We start from the raw sequence: 17,003 nt of genomic DNA, 5'->3' as shown, positions 1-17,003 counted from the left end.
CCCAAATGGTGGGAACGGGAGCGAAGGGAGCGAGTCGTGACACATGTTGCCATTATGCAGAACCCTTCAATGTAAAGCCCTGAAGACCCCTTTTGTTAAACTTTCACAACAGAACTCTATTTACTACTCATAAGTGCATAACACCTAAAAAGAGAAACATTTAAAATCTAATGTTTATGGTGATTGTTATTTAAACAAAAGGATCCAATAATGCAACTTAAGAGTCTAAAAATCATTGGAAATTCCAGTCCCAGAAAGTCTCAAGTACTGAGATGAAGACGAGTAGCAAGGAGTCAGTGTGGAGTGAATGTAATAACAAGTACAATGTGCGGTCTAGTTGTCATTTCTTCAATCATCTGCGTGGGACATTTAAACTTGAAAACCACATGCAAGTAAGGAAGCGAGAGGGGAGCTGCAGAGAGCACAGAGTAGGAAGGGAACCCAGAGGCAAAGGCAGATTCACGGTGACGAGCCATGCTGGAAGGGAAAGATGCTTGCAGGCAACGGCCTGGAGGTGAAGCATGGTGGAGGAGAGGAACTCCAGTAAAGTTATAGTGGGTGGACTAGCAGGACCGCTAGAAGCAAGAAGACATTTGCTGTGGCACCGAGGGGGACGCAGTCTTGTGGAGTGGCAATGGTTCCATCACTGAAGGAGTGAAAAACTGATGCAGGAACCAAAAGAGACTCTGCCTAGCTGGGGAAGCCTGCCCAATGAAAAAACTCTTTGCCACAGATGCACGTTACACTGGCGAGTGAACCGAAAGGAGTTGGGGGACCCAGGGACGTGCCAACAAGTTAACAAACACTTGGGGAATCAATTTCAATACCGACCAAGTAGCATTGAAGGACAAGGGCAAAATGGGTACAAATCTTCTTGTATGAGATGTCAATTTGGGGAAACTTGGAACCTGCATTGCCATGAGCCAAGAGATACTAAAAAGGAAATAAAAGGGCAAAACCTGTACAATTCTCCTTATATGAGATGTCAGTTTGGGGAAACCTGGAACAAGCATGGCCAAAAGACACTAAGAAGGAAGTTGACATACAGAACTTGACCAAACCCCTATATGTGGGATATCAAGGGGGAAGTTGGAACAAGTGTGCCTGGAGTAAACATCGTTTAAACAGTGAAGAAGTGCAACTGTGTTTGCCTTTAAAGTGAATATTGTAGAAAAGGCCTGGTGAAAGATACACATCAGGCAGTGAACTCTTTTTGGAAAGAGATACCTGGCAGGAGAGTGCACCAGGGGATCTACGTGAACCAGGGGGGGGGGCAATCCTGTCAAGAGAGTACACCAGGCATGCATAAGGTAGAGAAAAGGAAACAATAAATTGAGAGATGCCTGGTAGTGGAGTATACCAGGACATCTGGAGAGTCTGTTGAAAACTACGTGGCAGGAGAGCATACCAGGAAATCATAATTTTGAACAGTTGTGTGACAGAAACACTTTATCATTTGAAGCAGTAGTTGAAATTAAAAAAGACATTTGTTTTGCTACCCGGAGAAAAGTGTTCAATAGAAAAGACATTTGCTTTGCCATATACAATTCAAACAAACTTTGCCAATCTGCGGATAGTATTTTGTGAAAGAGACATTTCATTGACTTTAACAGAACATTGTTGGAACAAAAAACTAACAACAGTTTTCCTGAAATAGTTCAGGGAAAGGGAATCATCCCCTGGACACCAGGAGTGTTTTGTTGGAATTACACATTTGGATTTGTGCACATTTTTGTTGAGTTGGAAACAAAGACATTTTCCTTGCACCTTCTGATTGTGTATGTTAGTGTGAGGATCAGATATCTTTTGGACACAAGGTCAGCTTGCCTTAGTTTTAGTTTCATAGGCAGGGACACACTTGTTAGGATAGGGACAGATAGGCCTTTAGCCAAACAACTTTTTTATTTGCATAAAAATGGCTAGTGTTGAAAACATCACAACTTTGTGTCCAACTCTCATTTCTGACCTCTCAAAATGTAAGACTCCGTCCCCTGCACACCTATTAGTATTGTAATCCAATACATGGTTTAGCTTTCTAATTCATATGCATTTAATAGTAAGAGTTTTTAGACCTTCCGTTAACAGAAAACAATATATATATATATATATATATATATATATATATATATATTAGTTTGTGCAAAAAAAGTTAATTTCTTCTGTGATCATACTGTTTGACATATATTCTTAATTCATCAAGCACACAATTTGTCACCAATATCCTTAATATGAAACAAATTTATTGATACATAAGAGAGGAAAACTTCACTTCTGTTACTATTGTTTTTCTCTTAATTCCATCTATATAAAAAGTATTAAAGAATATATTTTATCAATTCTCAATTCATTATGTAGTTAATTTCCTATCTTTCATGATTTGTTAATTGATAGCCACCTGCATCTGTTGTGTCACCATGTATGTTTCCTCCAATTTCAGGATGTAATTTCATCCTTCCCTTGGGATAATCTCCCTAATGATGAAAGCATACCTCTGTTCATTAAGATGTGTCATATCCCTTTAACTAATGCTAAAAAAGGTTGTACATAAGTTCCATGTATACCTGTTTGTTGGCAATATCACCCATATATTGCTTCTTTAGGTAGGAACTAGTCCGTCAGGTCTTGCCAATATTGTAAAGTTTGCTATGTGCGTTTGTTAATGGTTTCTTCCTTCTGGAAATGCTATGTCCTAGCGCTCGCTCTCCTTTCCGTCTCAATTTCCTGTGATGGAAATATGTGTTAGAACAACTTGTCCCTTACTTCAGCGATTAGTTTTACCATAATACCTTTTGTGCCGGACTGCTCCACCTGTGTCCAAAGAGACTTACCCAGCGTCGTTCCTCATCTTTTGCTCGTAACTCTACACAGCGCCGTACTGCAGTTTCCCAAAATGGCTGCTATTTACATTGTGACTTCATCGTGCTGTAGCGCAATGATGGCACAGTGGTGCCCACCCATCATCATGTCCTTGCCACTGTAAGGTTCTTCACCCTATCTTCATTATCAGCCTATTGAGACTGGAGCTGGGACATCATTACGCTCTAGCGTGTTGACGTCTGTACATTGTATCATTTTACAAAAATTCTTTGTAGTGTAACAGTTCTAATTCATTCATTTCAATATGAATTCAGGTGTGTTTACCAAATAGCAAATTCATGCTCCCATTCAATAAACAGTTGTATGATGTCACCTGTTATTTTCAATCCTCCACATATTTCGCTCAAATACAGATCCAGCATGTTAAACATAATATATACTATTGTGGATATCGATTCTGGTTGTGTAACATGAAATGTTATTCTATACTTCAACATCATTATCATCTGTTATTTTTGATCTCGGTCAGATCAAATTGAGTCATATGTTACATGATATCTTTGCAACAAAATGTCTCCCCTGATCTGGTTCTTAAACGCTGTTCACATTCCCGTCCACTAATTCCAATTATGTATGTTCATTATGCCAAATTTACAGGTCTTCCTTCTTATCACTTTTGTATCTCATAGGGGTTAGCTGTTCTGGATGTTTCACTGTTTCTAATTTCATTAAAAAAAAAAATACCCCATCCTGAATTCCTCGTTCATCCCCTCGGGGGCCAAACTGTCTAATTTCTCGATCCAAAATACATCTCTCTGGTCAATTTTTCTTCCAAAATTCCCTCCTCTTTTTGATTTCCTTACTACTTCTAATATTAAGACTTTCAATTGAGCTACTATGTGCCTATTTTCAGCAAAATGTCTAGCCACGGTGATTAGGCATTCTTCGCTCTGATGTTGCTCTGTTGTTCATTCCAGCGTTCCTTTGCTTTCCTTACTGTCTGTCCTACATAGAAGATTCCACAAGAACAGCTAAGTCCATAGATTACTGAGCGTGTGTCACAAGTAGCAAAGCCCTTCAGTTTAATTTTGGAACCATTCTGTGGGTGGCTCACATAACTGCCTTTCATGACGGCATTGCAGTTGTTGTAATTCAAACAGGTAAATGTGCATGTCTTCTTCTTCCTGAGTGTTTGTTGTGTACCCGCTTTAGGTCTTTCTGCCCTCACTAGTTGATCTCTGAAGTTCGTCTTCTTTTGTAAGCTATGATGGGAGGTTTTGGAAAGAGTGTCTGTAGTTGTGGATCCAGTTCAATTAATCTCCAGTTTTTCTTGACCAATCTCGTGATGTGGTGACTCTGGCTGGAGTACCTGAGTGCGTACAGAAATGGTACTTCTTTCAACTTGGTTCTTGGAGTTGATAAAGCTGGTACACTAAACAGGAAGAATGTATCTAAAGCTGATTCTATCACTTCCCCTGCATATCCTCTCCTGCTGTACTTCTCCATTTTTAGTTTCTCATCTATCAAAGTTTCTTCTTCTAATACGATGCGTTTCAGTCGTAAGAATTGATCGTATGGAAAGTTATCTTTTAGGTGTTGGGGTGGTGGCTGAGATAATGTAGTGATCATTAACATCTGTTGCTTGGTGGAATATGTTTGTTATTAAAGTATTCCCTCTCAGTTCTAATTCTACGTCCAAAAAGCGTAATTTTGGTGTCCCCACTTCCATCATAAACTTAATGCGGTCATGTATTGAGTTTAGGAATTCCAAAAATACATCCAATTGCACTCAGTCTCCTCTCCAGATGACAAAAATGTCATCAAAAAAAGAAAAGGATATCTCTTCCAAAATATGATTTTTGTTTGCCAATGGACATCTGCTGTTATTGTAATTAGTTATACAACCTAGTGTCAGGGTTGTTTTTCTCCCCTGCACCCTACTACATTCTTAAAATTGAATTACAGTGGTGACAAACAACAAAGATGTGCATCTAGACATACAAACATCCAGCACCCTCACAGTGTAAGGCCAACTAATAAATGTCACAGTAAAACTTAAAATGATGCTCACGTTGCTAAATACATTATCAAAAGTGCATGACTTCTAAGGGCAGTTAACTAACACCATTCTATAGCCACGGATTGTATAATGCAGGTTAAGCCAGTTGAATCTATAAACTGGATTCTATCCTTCAATTCACTAAATAGAAGATAGAAGCAGGTCCACATATCTTGGCCGGGGAACTCCAAGTAGTAGCAGAGGATTTTATATGTGCTTTGCCCAGACTTAGAGAGGAGAAGTTCAGTGTTTTCCCATGGTATAGGGAATAGTTGGAAGATAACCTACAAAACATACAGCATGATCTTTAGTGTCTACCCAAGATGTGGAAAGAAAGATATGGGTAAAAAAGGCTGCCAAAAAATTGACGCTGGATTAAATCAGAATTTACAAAAAATTTAAGAATTCCAATTTTAGGCTCAGAATACAGATTGTCGCTGCTCTGGTAAATGCTTTAAAATAGCGGCATCTGTTACAAAATCCTTTACAGCTATGTGGTTCAGGTATTCCTCCCAACTCTGCTGTCCTACATCGAGCCTGCTCACCAGGTAGTTCACAAACAGTGTGTCATGTTCGTTCTGTCCAGGAGCTTGCTTTGCAGGCTAAGGTCAGACCCATCTACCTACAGCCAATCCTGATTTGTGGGTGTCAGTGTCTTAATCTCCAGTTCTGATATTTTTAAATCTGCTGGGACATCTGTTTCCCATCTGTTTCTCATTGACCTCCCATTAGTTTAAAGAATGAACAGTGCAAAAGTCAATCCTGGTCTGTAATATGGGTATCCTCTCCAAAACCGTAATCTAATTTCCTCTCAGAACTGAGCCAGCCCACAGGAAACCCCAGAAAACCCACCATCAAACTGAAACCTGCCTGGAGGTCTTTGTCTCAAAGACTTCCCATTGGTTTAAAAAGAACAGTGCAAATGTCAATTATGATGATGTAAGAGTCCAATCTTCGGAGCCTAGCAGGTAACGGGCTCAGCGAGGGCATGATACAGTGTCAATCTGGCTCAAGATGTAAGCCTTTTAGTACAAAGGGACCGAGGAAGGACAAATGCAGCACCGGCGGGATCCTTCTGGTTCGATGGCAGCAAATGACATGCAATAGCAGTTAGAATGGCTTGATGTGGCAGAACAGTGATCTGATTTAGACCTCCAGATACGTTGAGACCCATTCCAGGGGTTCTAGGACAGGATGAGTTGTTTCGGGTCTGCTCTCCTGCCTTGGGAGACTCTGGTGCAGAGTGACAGGTCATTGTCCACAGCAAGTCAACCCCAATGTGCCCTGGCAGTGGGTAGGGGCAGATCTCTCCTGCGCTTTGGGATTCTCGTTCTTCACCTCGGTAGTTGAGGGATTTAGAAAGTACAACTCTATTAAAAGAGGCCCAAAGGAATCCTTCTCAGGTGTTTGTTCCTGAGTGAATCAGAGGAGTGGGAGACCCGTTCTTTTAAATGCAAAAGCCCATGGATGTGTCAAGGTAATGTCTGGGGCCGGCAGAGTTGTGCCAAGGGTCAGCAGACTCCCAGCTCACGGAAGGCCCTAACTCCCTCTGTGGTCCCAACAAGTCGAGGTCCACACAAGGAGCAAGGAGTTTCTGTGGTTTATTAGACAAACACACAGGTGTCATATGCTGCACAACCCAGGCACATCTCGCCACAGACTAGCTCGCAGGCCAGTTTTGTGTCCTCGTGAAGCAATAACTATAAACACCTGGCGGACTTCCCCATAAACCTATCGGGGCCCGGGATTGGCCCGCTGGCTGGAAGGTCCAGTATAGGTCCCTATAGGAACAATTACCATTGGACAGGTCTTTGTCAGGTGGTATACTTGGATCATCCCCGAAAATTGCTAAACTAAAAGTGATATAGTGAGAAAGCTTGGCGATTGGTTGCCCCCTTTTCGTCCATTGGTGCTGCTGCTTGCAGTTCCATAATTTGACTTTCCGCTAAATGATTGTACCCTTCCTTCATTAAAATGTGCCTCACCTTTCCCTTCTCTTTTTGTTTTTCTGGTATGTCCCACATCTCTCTGAAATATGATATATATTTTGCATGGAAATCTGCTGCCTCATTCCCCTTTGATATTGTGTCCTCCTCGTTGGTGTGTGCCTGACACCAATGCCAATTCTGCTGGGTACACGATTGATTCTGTTACTCACCACACCAAGATTCGGAGGACTGAAGTGGTGGAAATCTCAGATCAACCAGTCTCGACCTCAGCTACCCTGATAAATAAATTGGTTGGAATAGCAGAGCAGATACACAGCCTAAAAGAACAATGCAAAGGACAATAAGGAACTAACTACTGAGTTAACGAATCCCCTTGAACCCCTAGGGAATGCACAACTGACCTGGAAGGAGATGGTTGAAGAGCCAAGAGGGAAATCCAGTTCCAGGGACACAACGACAGGAGAAAATAATAAACAGGAAGGTTAGTTAGGGAGGAAACACCCGAACGGCACGAGGGACGCACTAGATACGGGTTGGTGCAGGTAACTGGAAAGCGTCCTGAACTGCACTTGCAATGTAAAAATACAAATCCAGCACAATGTTCAAGGAGGATAATTTCTTCACAGCGGGAGTAGACAGTCTTTATCCAAGAAGCAAATCACAGGAAGATATGACAATGAAAATACACTTACTGAAAGCAAGTAGTATCAGACGATGATTGTTTTAATGTAGCCCTTGTGGAAGGAACCAGCAAGCTACAAAGCATAGGAGAACGACTTCTAACAGCCGTCGACAATCCAGGAAACGTTCTGAGTCATAACAGCATGTAGAACCAAAATCAGCTGTGCAATCCGTGAACAGTCCAAAGTGGAAAGCAAGGTCGAAAACCAGGAATTCTAAGCTGGAAGTTTTGAAGAAGGAATTAGCTCGAAGGCTAAACACGTAAGAGTATGTGTAAACTACAATTAGCAGCACCGAGCCCCAAGCGGAACCGGATTAAGAAGGCAAAGGGCGGGGCATCGGTGTACCCGTAGTGCGTAATGCGCGTGTCAGCTGATGCGGTCGATACTGATACCGACGTCCATACAGTCTCCATGGAAACTGATTACGCTGCCATAGCGATGTCTTTCCCCGGACGGTGTAAGCCTGTGTGACTGCCGAGGGAGGCTGGCGAGAACCGAGCTGTCGGAGCGTAACAGCATCCGCCCCCAAAGACACCCGGCAACCCCCAGGAGGCATGGAATTCTCCAAGGAGATCAGGACAATGCAAATTATCAAGGGGTTCCCAAGTCCGATCCTCGGGACCAAAACCTTTCCAGTCAACCAAGTAGAAAGCAGTACCCCTAGTTTTTCGACAATCCAGAATACTTTATACCTCATACTCCTCCTCTTCATCCACCAAAACAGGAGGTGGTCGAGCCAATAAACGTGTGGAAGGAGGACAGGGTTTCAATAAGGAAACATGGAAGACAGGATGGATACGCCATGACTTCGGCAAAGCCAACTTCACAGCGAAAGGATTGATCATAGAGATGATAGGAAAAGGACCCATGAATCTTGGCAACAAAGATCTTTTACCTGCCATTCGCAGGTTCCGTGAAGACAACCAGACCTTCATACCGACCCGATAGTCAGGGCCAGGCACACAGCGAGCATCTGCAGTCCTTTTGGCATGCTCTTGGGCCCGGAGTAAATGGCAACAGATGTCCCGATGCAACTGGTCCAGATCACGAACACAATCCGAAGCAGCTGGATTTGTTGTAGGCAAAGATGGATCGAGAGGCAAAGACCGTGGATGAGACCCATAAAGAGCAAAAAATGGTGACACTCCTGTGGCTGAATGCATAGAGTTATTATAAGCAAATTCTGCTTGGGCTAACGCAGTAAACCAAGATTGTTGAAATTGAAGGCACAAACAACGTAAATACTGTTCTATGGTAGCGTTTGCCCTTTCAGTTTGGCCGTCCATCTGAGGATGATATGACGAGGAGTATCTGTCATCGATGCCGAAAGAATCGGTGAGTGCCCTCCAGAAACGAGATGTGAACTGCGTTCCTCGATCAGACACGATGATGGATGGTAATCCAAAAAACCTGAAAACATTAGCCATAAACAATCTGGCCAACTGAGGAGCAGAAGGCAAACCTGCACAGGGCACAAAAATGGCGTATTTGGTGAAATAGTCAATCAAAACCCAAATGGTATCATATCCACTCACTTCAAGTAGATCGACTATGAAATCCATTGAGACCATGTGCCTAGGTTTGTAAGGGACCGGTAATGGACGTAATAGTCCTACAGGTTTAGATCTGGAAGTTTTGCATTGTGCACATATTGCAAAAGAGGAAACATAATCTTTGATGTCCCTAGACATGTTAGGCCACCAAGCCCAGCGACGTAAGGCCTCTACTGTCTTCTTGTGACCGGGATGTGCCGCAATAACAGAATCATGGGACTACTCTAAGGCCAAGGTACGAGCATGACCCGGTGGTATGAAGATTTGTCCTTGTATGTAAGGGAGACCCTGAACCATGTCTAGGTTTAGATCAGCGACTTCCGTAGGATGGGAAGAAACCCATTTCTCAATGACGGAGCATAGAGTGGGTTGCACAGCACACGCACAGATAACCTTATTAGGTAGCCACGGAAGAGGTTCTGTCTTTGACGGCCGCTCCTCAACATGAAGGCGAGATAGAGCATCAGCAGACACCTGAGCTCTGGCAGGATGATAAGTAATAATAAAATCGTACTGCGAAAAGAACTGATGCCAACGGGCCTGCCTGGCAGTCAGGCATTTCATGGTCTTAAAAGCGAGTAAAGTCCTGTGATCAGAAAAAACTGTGACAGGATGACAAACCCCTAATAAATGATGCCTCCACTCGGAAAAGGCGTCACGGATGGCCAAGAGTTCACATTCAGTGATGGAATAGTTCTTTTCATATGTTGAAAGTTTACGAGAAAAGAAAGCAGTAGGATGTATTTCACCAGTAAGAGGACACTTCTGCGATAGAACCCCGCCAATAGCAAAACCAGAGGCGTCAGCTTCCACAGAGAATGGTAACTCCGGATCGGGATGTTTTAGAACAGGAGCTGATGTGAAGGCCATTTTAGTTGTTCAAATGAATCTAGAGCCGTCTTAGACCAGACAAATGGAACCTTAGCGCTGGTTAAGGAAGTGAGAGGTGCAGAAAGCCTCGAAAACCCATGTATGAAACGCTGATAAAAATTGGCGAATCCCAAAAATGATTGGAGTGATTTCACTGTTTTCGGGCTAGGCCATTTCAAAATAGCCTTCACTTTGGATTTCCTCATGCGAACTCCCTGATTGGTCAAATCATATCCCAAGAATTCAACCTCCGGGGTATGAAAAATACATTTCTCAATTTTCACATATAAGTGATTTTCTCGCAAACGCTGAAGTACAGTTCTGACATGTTGGATATGTTCTGGAAGTGTCCTGTAATAAATCAGAATGTCATCTAAATAGACAACGACATACTGATCTAATATATCATGACAAAGGTCATTCATAAAACCCTGAAAGGTGGCTGGAGCATTGCAGAGACCACACGGCATCACAAGGTATTCATAGAGACCATAGCGTGTCTTGAATGCGGTTTTCCACTCATCTCCAGCTCTCATGCGTACCAAATTGTACGCTCCTCGGAGATCCAGTTTCTTAAAAACTTGTGAGGAACCCAATTGGTTGAGAAGGACCGAAATTAACGGGAGTGGATATTGATTTTTAATGGTCACAGCATTCAATGCACGATAATCTATGCATGGACCAAGATCACCTTCTTTTTTGGGAACAAAAAAAAAGTGGAGATGCCGCTGGCGTTTTGGATGGACGGATGAAACCCATCGCAAGTGCTTTGTCGATGTACTCCTTTAACACTTGGTCTTCTTTGAGCGTTAGCGAATACACCGTGCCGGTAGGTGTCTTAACCCCTGGTATCAGATCTATTGGGCAATCATAGATCCGGTGAGGTGGAAGAGTTTCTGCCATACCCTTGTCAAAAACATCCGAGTAATCCATATATTCAGGCGGAACTGAAGGTATCGGAGTGGCAGAGATAGCTCCTATATGCAAAGAGGAGACAAGTGCTTGAGTTGGTCTATTCTGATTGATAGTATGCAAGGAAGTGCATGACGTATTGCATACAGATGATGGAAACTGCACCAGTTGGGAAGACCAATCGATGGCGGGATTGTGGTATTGAAGCCACGGAATGCCCAAAATGACTTTGTAAGCTGGCGCCTTGATAACGTCACAGGATATCTCCTCGGTATGACCTTCTTTAGTAGACATGAGCAACGGTACTGTCTGGTGAGTAACCATTCCTGAAATCAAGGTAGATCCATCGACAGCATTCACCATTTCAGGTTGTCTTTTGGGTATTAAGGGAACCCTAGATACAGATGCAAAAGACTGGTCAATATAATTACCTGTGGCTCCGGAATCAATAATGGCATTTGCCTCAAATGTTTCTTCATGGGATACCGAAAAGGTAACAGGAAGATGAACCAATTGGAATTGGCCAAGTTTACAAGAGCCCTTGTTTGAATCTCCTGACGTAGGGACTCCTTTTACTGTCGGGATTTGGCGTTTCCCGCCTTCTTTTTGGGCTTTTTGGGACACTCAGGCAACAAATGATCGGCTGCTCTACAATACATACAAAGATTGTGGGACCGGCGGTGTTCACGTTGAGCCGGAGTTAGCGCGCTTCTCACCGCGCCGATCTGCATAGGCTCAGGGGTTGGCAGTTGTGCAGGGGTATCAGAAGGTACCGACATGAATTGAGGCGACCTCTTTTCCCCACGACGTTCAGCCTTTCGAGCATCTATTTGGTGGACTAAGTCGAGGAGCTCAGAAAAAGCAGTAGGAACCACAGGAACCGTGGATAGTATGTCTTTCAGTTCCTCAGAAAGGCCCTGATAAAATACAGCAGCTTTTTTCTCTTCTGGCCAGTCCGTCTCCGCTGCCAATTGATTGAATTTTGCTAAATAAACCAATAGAGAGTTGTTCCCCTGTCTATGTTTAAGGAGCTCAAGATCTGTGGCTTGGGTGGTGTATCTAGTGTCAAACACCTTGCTCATCATTGAAAGAAGAGCGTCACAATTATATAATACATGGCTGATGGATTCAAGCAATGGATTAGCCCATGCTGCTGCCGTACCCCCTAAATGGGATAAGACAAAGGCTGCCTTAGTGGTGGAGGTAGGAAAGGACGTAGGACGGCATAAAAAATGCAATTTACACTGATTTATAAACGTCCTATACTGTTTCGGATCACCTAGAAAGCGTTCTGGAGGGGCCAAAGGAAACTGAGTAGTAAGCATCACGGGAGCTGGTTCTTAATTAGGTACAGGAAAGCCAGATCCTGAAGCCATAGCTCCAGCTCCAACTTGGGATACTGGTGAGGTTACTAGAGACTGGATTGCATCCATGCGTTGACGCAAAGCCTCCTGAGCTGTGGTTAATTCAGAACGTAACTCAGTGACCATTTGCACTATTTGCGCTAATGCGTCGGTTGTCTCTGTAGGCATCTCAAAGGCTGCTAATTCTGTTACTCACCACACCAAGATTCGGAGGACTGAAGTGGTGGAACTCTCAGATCAACCAGTCTCGACCTCAGCTACCCTGATAAATAAATTGGTTGGAATAGCAGAGCAGATACAGAGCCTAAAAGAACAATGCAAAGGACAATAAGGAACTAACTACTGAGTTAACGAATCCCCTTGAACCCCTAGGGAATGCACAACTGACCTGGAAGGAGATGGTTGAGGAGCCAAGAGGGAAATCCAGTTCCAAGGACACAACGACAGGAGAAAATAATAAACAGGAAGGTTAGTTAGGAAGGAAACACCCGAACGGCACTAGGGACGGTCAAAATGCCTGCCTGGTTCTGTAGCAGGTTTTGCACTAGTGAATAGTACTATACTCGACCATAGGCTCTGGAGAAAGTTTCATACCTGCGCTTAGTGCAAGAGAAACTACTGGCCTGAACACATTACAGGTTTACTATTGGACAGCAGTATTGTCATGGGTCTGCCCCTAGAACATATAGGGTCAGCGTTATTGCTACCCTTGCACATAGAATTAACATTAGATGTCATCAATACCTTAACATCCTGCAGTTTTATCACTACAACAATCATTTACACTTTCAAATTAGGTCCTCTTTGTACTCAGAAAGATGAAAACAATACTCTCAATATAATTATTTTAGCATTCATGCATATTTATTCTCTTATAGAGATAATATGTGAGTATTAAAACGTTTAGTCAAACAAGATGCAGCTACCAGTACAAGAAATAATGTTGCCATAGAATGCTATTAATCTCTTGTGTATACAACAAATCAGCAATGTATTGTGAGGACTCCTGCAGAGTGATCACTTATCCACAGCCTAAAGTCTCCTCCTATGTGGCCATGGAAAAGCAGCCACTACCTGATCCTGTCCCTGGGGGTGATATACTGAGGGTGGATCACATGGGGGAATATGGCTGTCTGGGGGAGTTGGTGACTCCAACAAGAGAGAAGCAGTATTCTTCCCTTGCAAGTGAAGAAGAAACCCTAATTCCAGAGTCCCTTATGACATGTTGTCAGGATTAGTCAGGCGAGTACAAAGGCAGCGAATATGGCAAGGGAAATGTGCACCCAGGAACTACGACTCAGGTATGCTAGAACCCAGGAGTGCAAATAGAGTGTGACATCAAAACCAATATATGAAAAGGGATGTGGGGTAAGCACCTGACCGCGAGGAAAGTCGGCAAGCGCCTTACCCCCAATTGCTGTTACAGGTACTGACAGCGCTAAACCCACGTGGAGGGCAAGCAATGACAGGATCTGTGTACTAACACTCTTGATGGTATTACATAAGGGAACTTAAGAACTGTACTCACGAGGACGAGATAAACCTCTTGAATGTCAGCTAGCCCACGAATCCTGTTGAAGAAACTGGGACCCCGAAAGGCTAGAACAGCAATGGAAGGAAAACTAAATACCTAAGTGGGAATAGTGTTTACAAAATAGTGAGGAAAACATAAGCATTCACACAGGAGCTAGCTACTACCGCACACCACACCTAAATCAAAGGGACAATAAATGCAGAAGTGCAGTGGAAAACATGGAATGGATCCTCTAGAAAGTAAGGATCAGGAGCAGGGAAAAACGAAATAACCTATGCAAACTTCTCCCTAACCCTACAAGGAAAAGACAGGAAACTAAACTAAGAGGAAGGCTAAGGCAAACGGGTAACAGCAGCAAAGGACAGAGTCAAAGAAATATAGAACACAGACAAACTGGGCTGCATCTAAAAGGGGAAAGCACTGAGAAATACTGCCTGCAAACAGAGGAAGACAAAAAGGGAAATCAAGGGAGCAGAAATCAATTAGCGCATGAATCTGAAATTCAGGGCGGAGGAAACAAGAAAACAGGAACAAGGAAGTAGGTACAAAGGCAAGGAACCAGGAACCAGGGACTAGTCAAAAACAGGAACACTGCAATCGATGACCAGCGCTGGACTGAAGTAAGACTGAGGCTTTTAAAGCTGCTTAACGAGCACACGCCTCGGGTGTGCTGATTGCTGCACCTGCCGCCACAGCTGTTACCTATCCTCCACCCAACCTTGTGTTGCAAGGGTGGAGGTGGAGCAGTGGGCCAGGCATTCTGGGAAGCATAGTCATTTGGTTAAAGAAGCATGCTGGCTGCCAAAAACCTGGAATGGATCCGGAAGGGAAGTAGCTGGGAAAATAGGGATTTAGCGCTCCCAAATCATCACAGCACTGGAGCATAAAGTTCGGAGGAAAAGTCCAGTAGGGAATAAACCCCAAATCATGCCCCCAAATGGTGGGAACGGGAGCGAAGGGAGCGAGTCGTGACAGTATACCCCCTCCTACGGCCGGCTTCGGGTGCCCGCCACCCGCACGAGACATCTTCTTTCCATGATGGGAGTGCTTTATCTTTGGAGGTGGCACTGATGGAAATGGTGGCCTGTGGGCAAAGGCAGATGGACTTCCATGATAGGAGTGCTTTGTCTTTGGAGGTGGTACTGATGGAAACGGTGGCTTCTGGTGAGGAAGAGACTCATGGTTCGAAGAAAGGCATGAAGGACTTGCAGGACCAGAAGCAGAGTTGGAAGGTCCAGGAAGCTCAGTCACTGGGAGTGGACCCTTATAAGTCTTTGAGGAGGGAGGCAGGCTGGTGCAACATGCCTTAGGCAATGGTAGAAGCTCTGTTAGCCTTTCTGCCGAGAGTGGACATGCGGGAGGTGAGGAAAATGCTGGCTTCAGGAAAGGTTTATGCTCAGCCATTAGAGAAGGTGGTGGCTGAGGTAGAGGTTCAGATTTCCTTCTGTCATCCATCTGGGAAAAGGCTTTTGGTTGAAAGTGACTTAGGTTTGACTGCACATGTTCTACGCCTTGGAGACCTGAAAGTCCAATGGGTTGTACAAGGCTAGTACTCCTGGTGACAGTCGTGTAGCCACTTTGTTTCACGTGGGATACCACAGCAGGGATGTTTGGCATCCTGATAGGAGTGATAGACGCAGTACTTGGTATTTCAGGCAGACTCGCAGAAGGAGCAATAACAGACACATCTTGAACTGCAGCAGTCATTCCCTTCCTTTGGCTACTAGCACCCGACTGGTGCTTCTTGGCGGAATTCTGTTGCACAAGTCCTGTAGGTAATACGCCGGTCTGCACCACCCCTTGTGCACACCCAAGTGAGTGGTTCTGACTCACCACTTGGTCCAGCTCGATGACTCTGAAGCGGGAGCTGGCAAAAGTCTCAAACTCTGATGCTGCATCTTTAGGAGGCTCTGATGCTAAAGTGAAGCAGTTGGGAGAATCGTCTTGTGGAAAAGGCAGGCATTCTGGTGCTCCTCCTGAAGCAAAAGAAAGGCAGGCTAGACGTTCATCGACTGTAAATGGTTGGGATTCAGGAGGAATCGCTGGAGCAGAAGAAAATACAGCAGAATCTGATGGTGTAGACAGGTATACCTCTGATATTGGCAGTGAGGCTATGCAGGATACAGGCGTCTCATGAACTGAAGGCAAATACTCAGTATACTCCGGGACTGAAGACATGCTCTTTTGATGGACTACCGGAGGCTCTAAAGCTGAAGGATGATCTGCAGGATGAGTCACTGTAGCTGAAGACAGGCAGGTCAGGGGAAACCTTGAGGCTGAAGGCATGCAAGCTGGAGCAATCTCGGTTGCTGGATACAAGCATGTCCAGGTCTTTGGGACTGGCTCTTGAGTAAATGGCAGACATGGCAGCGGTTCATTGGTTGAAGACAGGTGTGCCAAAGATGACTGCAGGGCTGTGGATTGAATCATAGAAGAGTCAATGGTTGTAGGAGGACAGACAGAAGTCTCAGAAGTTGACAGACCCATCGGTGGCTCAGGAATGAAGGGCACCTTTAGGGCAGTAGACTCCTTGGCACCAGTAACCAAAGACTGAGCTGTACCCTTGCAGTCCCTTTCTTTAGTGGGTGACACAGAGTCTTTTTCTTTGTAGAAGTCAAAGTCAATCAGTGGAATCACCATAGTAAAGTCTCTGTTAATCAGGATTTCGTCTATTGTCCATTCCTCTGTTTTAGCTTCTGAAAGAGGCAGATTATCAATCAACAGTTCAGGAACCGCCTGACGGTTCTTTGGTTCGGTATACTGTGGAATGAGTCCATCAGAACATGAAATCTGTACTGTCTCTGACTGTTCGTATTGATCAGAAGTGGCAGAAGGAAGAGTGAACCCAGAGGTAACATTGTTTTCCACATCAGCTTTAACATCTACTTCAGTCTCAGCAGCTGTATCAAGAGCAGGGCCTAAGCCTACGGTAGTGACTGAATCTGTGTATGCCACCATTGTGGATTGTGTTTGGAAATCAGAAGCTTGTATGTGTGCTAGCTCCGAATTATGACAAACTGCTACACAGGGTATTTTTGGTAAAGGAGTGGCTTGTAACTCTTCAGCTAACTGCAATCCCTGATAAACAGCAGAACAATTGTTAGAACCTGTGCCTAGATTAAGCGCTGTGCTAGACGAAAGACCTTCACTCCCAATAGATCTAACATATCGACAAATATCATGGTTTACCAAAGTCTCTGCACTCAGGGGCTGAACAGTGTTCACTTCCTCCACATCAACAGATAAAGTCTGAGGTGTATTC

Source organism: Ambystoma mexicanum, chromosome 7q (assembly GCF_040938575.1).
Source record: "Ambystoma mexicanum isolate Mex_15411 chromosome 7q, UKY_AmexF1_1, whole genome shotgun sequence".
Lineage (NCBI taxonomy): Eukaryota > Metazoa > Chordata > Amphibia > Caudata > Ambystomatidae > Ambystoma > Ambystoma mexicanum.
Note: the sequence above shows the minus strand (reverse complement) of the source record.